This window comes from Bombus bifarius, unplaced genomic scaffold, assembly GCF_011952205.1.
Source record: "Bombus bifarius isolate JDL3187 unplaced genomic scaffold, Bbif_JDL3187 scf7180000009243, whole genome shotgun sequence".
Classification (NCBI taxonomy): domain Eukaryota; kingdom Metazoa; phylum Arthropoda; class Insecta; order Hymenoptera; family Apidae; genus Bombus; species Bombus bifarius.
The window spans coordinates 1,972,705-1,977,882 of NW_022884989.1; positions in this window are offsets into that span (position 1 = coordinate 1,972,705).

Genomic DNA, 5,178 nt, shown 5'->3' on the forward strand with positions numbered 1-5,178 from the left:
TTACCAACGTGACAAATTAATCACGATGACATTCGTTAACACCGTTACATAACCGAACCGCGTACCAGCGAACCGAAATTAATGCGAGTCCAGCTTTTCGAATGATGGCCAAGAAAAATCATAACGACTCCATTCGGCGTGACATACATCACGTTGTTGACAACGTCTAAGATCGCTTCGATTCCCCGAATAATTTTCTGAAACACAATTCGAAGTGATTAAACCCTTAGGCGCCGAACAGTGAGGTTGTGGAGGTACGTCCATTTGATACACGAAGCTGCATAACTGGGTTATATTCCATTTCAAACTTTACTTCCTGCTGGGTAACGATCGTTTAACTGGACAGGATTAATTAGGTTTGTGACTGGTTCCAGTGGATCGCCATTTAATGCATAAAATTGTAAAAATTATTTTTAATTGGTCTGAGCGTTCGTGGGAATATTTTGTTGAAAATAAAAGATTTGTTCGTTTATTCGCGAGACTTTAGGCAGAAGGTTAGGAGGCTGAGTTTTGTCACTAGAAGTAAAAATATCCGGTTAGTAACAGTCTAACTATTGTTCCTCCATCATACTACAAGCTTCAACCTAATTGTGTTGTAATTTTATTGGAAAATTTGTCTGATAAGACTTGGTTTCGTTTCCACGTGATTTCAAAATCGACAACGAAGAACAAAGACTTGTTGGTTACATCTTGTAGCGTACATGTTATGTTTGAAAACTACGTGTCCTAGTTTTCATCTCAACTTGGTTTACAGTCTTTGGAATATAGCAACAATTATATTTCGGTAACAGTTACAACACAAGGACTGCTTCAGGCTTAAGCAGAGAAATTTTTCACGCGAATCACGTGATCTGAAAGGGATAACTCGAAGAACTACGAATCCTTTGAATTCGTAATTAATGTGAGATGGTATGTGAAATAATAACGAACGATACCTAGTATGATATCTGAAATATCCTTCAAATTCCTGCCTCAGTTGTAGAAAATTACCGTTCCTTACTCTAGGATTTCTGGAAAACTAAGTTTTCTAATTCATAAAATCCTTACTACGATGATATCTACTGTCTAAAATTCAATTCTCCCAAAGACCACATTACACGTCAGCTAATTTAGTAAATATCGTAAAAGTTTATTGGCGACGAGTTACTCCCCAAATTACTCTCAACTCGTTAATTCGCCCGTTTATGCAAAGATAAAAACTTACAAACTTCGAAAAGATCGTATCGTCCCTGTCGAAAATTTCTCTTCGATAAATACCGTTCTCTTTCCACGCCGTTCCACAACCTCCGTAAACAGAGTGGACGTAAAAAGGAACAGTCGGTAGGGATCGTGGCCGCATATCCGGCGAAACATGCCGCCGCGAATTGCAAACACGGATACGAGGGAGTTTCGACGCGATAGGTAGTGTGCAGGCCGATGAGATGGCTTTCGGAACTCTCTTTCGAATGGAAGAGTGGCCGGAGGGGCGAGAAGTCGGTGGCGGTGGGAAAGAGAGAGAGAGAGAGAGACAGAGAGACAGAGACAGAGAGAGAAAGAGAGCCAGTTATTCTGGTCCAAGCTCTTCCGATGCGCTTTTCTCGATGGTGGCTGGAATTCTCCGCCAGGCGGAGCCACGTGGCCATCGTCGGAGAACGCGGAGTGGGAGCAAGGTGATGAAGAGGACGCAGAAGAGAAGGGGCCAATCTCAAATTACTTGGTGAGCTCCCGGCTAGGCCGAACGAACATCTTTGCCCACCATTGCCCGGCGACCTTTTATAGACACTCGACGGGAGTGGGGGAGGAGCCGGGAGGTCGAGGAAATTTGGTGAAAACTGGAAGTTTCTCGGTTGACAAAGATTTCTCGAGTTTTAACATATTTTCTAGCTACACAATCTGTTCGTATCTTTCTCGATCGAGGAAAAACGATGGGCGGATGATGATTTATGGATGAAAGTGAGAAAAATCGAATTGGAGAATTTGGAAGGGAAAGGAGGTGGTTCAGTTGTCTCCTGTTGCTGTTTCGAGTGAAGGAAAATGGATTATAAGATATAAATACGGGAGGAATTCGCGGCGGTGGTGGGGGAAACGCTAGTAGAATGGGAAGCTCCTGTTTCAGACGGCCGGCTAGTAGAATGGGTAAATGATTGAGCGTAGAGATATCGATACAACGGAATCACGTCGATGTATGTTTATGTAAAATTAGTGACGAGTATCTAAACATTTTTTTGATGTTACACACTATAGATCATATGGTTTTACGTAATATTAATTAAAAAGTGCTAAAGTCAGAGAAAGATATTTATTTTCTTTCTTTTCCTTAAATTAATGGTTTAATTATTATTTGCCTAAAGTAGTGTCTCTAGTTTCTAAAGTTACTTCGATTAGTTTACTTCTTTCACCTTGGAATTCCTTTTTATCAATTTCTGTTTACAGTAGTCAGATAGAATATTTATTGAATTATTATATCTAGATTGCACATGTTCGTGTGTTTGTAGATAATATAAAGGTGATATATATATAAAGTAGAATTTCTTATTTCAGTTACATTTCTTTCTTTATTTTTCTAAAAGTATGTATTTGTATAAGCATCCACAACCTAATTATACTACACAAATTTGCCTTACACGAAATGACTCATTCACCAAATAATATAAAAAATAACACATGTGTAAGTAAAAGATATAAAAATAAAGAGATAAACACCGGTATACTAATGTTGCACATTGCTCGACCTCATACTCTACCATTCATTAGAAGATTATTGATAAACAAGTAAATCAATATGAACAATAACGTACCACTAGATACGATTCATCGATAACGTTTCTTGTATCGTCATCGAAAAAATTCTTCCTACTTAATCTCTCGTGCAAATGGAATGTTAAACAAATTTCAAGAACCGGAGATCGCAATGCCAACGTCGATGGAAACACGCTCGGTATTCTTGTTAGGCATCGTCGCAACGTCAACGATGCTGTGAGTGTAAATAACGAAAAGCTCAACGTTTTACCGCAGCTGTACGAGATAAAGGTGAACTTTCGACAGATTTAAAGAATTCGATTTGGAGACGGCGATTCTGCATCGTGAACTCTCTCATCGCCTGTTGACCGATCGATCAACCTCGTTCAATCAACTATTACGCGTTGTTATTTATAAAACAATTCGCTTTTGATTTGATTCGAGGGCGAGTAAAATTATAAAACGTGCTCCTGACGCGGTGAGTGGGCGCGTAAAAATAGTCGTGGATGATTCGACGATTCTAAAATGATTTTTGGCTTTCATATGACACTGGTCGGTGACGTAGCGCGATTGTTACGTAGCACTTTCTTTTACGCCCATGTTGTTATAGATTCGAACATGTCAACGACTCTCGCTCATCGATCCACGAATGAAACCGATGACCCTGCAGCTTTTCAAGTACGGCATATCTAAATCGGTATACGAAGTGAGACGCGGTTGCAGAGGTCGAACGTTAAGCGAATAATTCTACGAAATGCGAGGCGTGGGACGCTAGGAGACGATTCTGGTTCTACTCGTCCAGAGCTACGATAATTTTGTACTGAGAAACAATCTTCGATCGGAGACGGTACACCTGTTGAGCTTAGAAGCTTCATTGCACTGAAAACTATTCTGCATTATTTCGTATATGACGAACATTTATATTTCGTACATAAGCCGAATGTTAGTCACGTTTACGTTTTCAGAATGTTGGTATTTATGTTTCTTAGTTAAATTCCGAAAAGCTTTCGAAACGAAAGAAAAATTGTGCCATACCTGAAATAAATCTTTTCTGGAAGAGATAATCTTTTATCGTCTTATACGTTGTTTTATAAAAAAAGATAAATGCTTTTTTCTCGCTATATGGTATTATTTTTAGTGTCAGTTTATTGCAGTAGAGAAAAGCACAACATATAGTATCTAACTATCGAATGTTATTTTGCGAACATGCCAAGAAAAATAGCAGATATTGATATCTCAATATTTGGAACAATATGAGACGGAATAAGCGTAAGACGCAATAAATTTACAAAGTGACGCACTGTATTATAATAAGTAGATTACAACTGAAAATAAGATAATATGCAAACTTCAACCTTGCATTAACGAAATTGCTGGCTTGAGCTCAATAACACAGCAATACTACATATTTTTCTATTCTTTTTCATCCTGGGAATATTCTATACTTCATAAAAATACGATTTTTGAACGAGATCTGAACAAGTGATTTATAAACACTGTTTTTAGCGCGATGACTGGCTGAAATGCTACACTCTAAATCAATTCTTTTACTGACATGAAATATGTATATTATTATTTTTTAATATATCAACAGTTGAGATGTTTATGGAATGGTAATCCTGGCTATTTCATCGTAATTCTTTCCTCGACAACAAATTCATTATAACATTTTTGTTCCCTTATTATCGATGATTGTCAACATTCCCTTCTGAACTTATCAATACATGTGTAACTTGAGTTATAAAACTATTTACATTCTAAAAATGACTGCCTTTTTCTAGACGAAAACAGAAATTAATTTTCGTTAATTAATCGCCATTGTTCGTCGATACGTCGTTTATTATAAAAAATACTTAACATTTAACTCTACAAAAGTAAAATCACGATGTTTCAATTATCATGAATGTAGTGCAAGATCATAAGCCACCCAATGATAATGACAACAACGACGATAATAACATTAGATTTATCAGATACCAAACCAACGATTATAATGCAATATATCGCACAATATATCGTTCCATGCTGTTCCACTTAAATCTTAATAATCACTACAATGTATTCCATCTCATATCCATATCCCAATAAAATTCAGCCGTTTTATTTCTTTCATACACGAGAAACACCTAACAACGAACAAGTAAACCTAAACAGGACATTCAAAACACGTAACGTTTCTAGAACGAAGCTGAGAAAGAGAAGAGAAAGATAAGGAAAAGGGCAGATAAAATGCAATTGAACACGGCATAGCCGTTTCCCTAAGCAGGAGGCCGTTTGGCAGACACGCTAGGAAACGTGGGCGTTCGAGTAACGGTGGTGGTCGTTGGTTAGTGGTTCCCCTCGACGGACGACGAGGACGAGGAATGACCACGATGACGAGTCGTCGTCGCATGTTCCTGGTGGGGGTCGCTGATCTAACGCGCCTGCGCGGAACCGTCATTTTGACGAAGCCATGGAGCC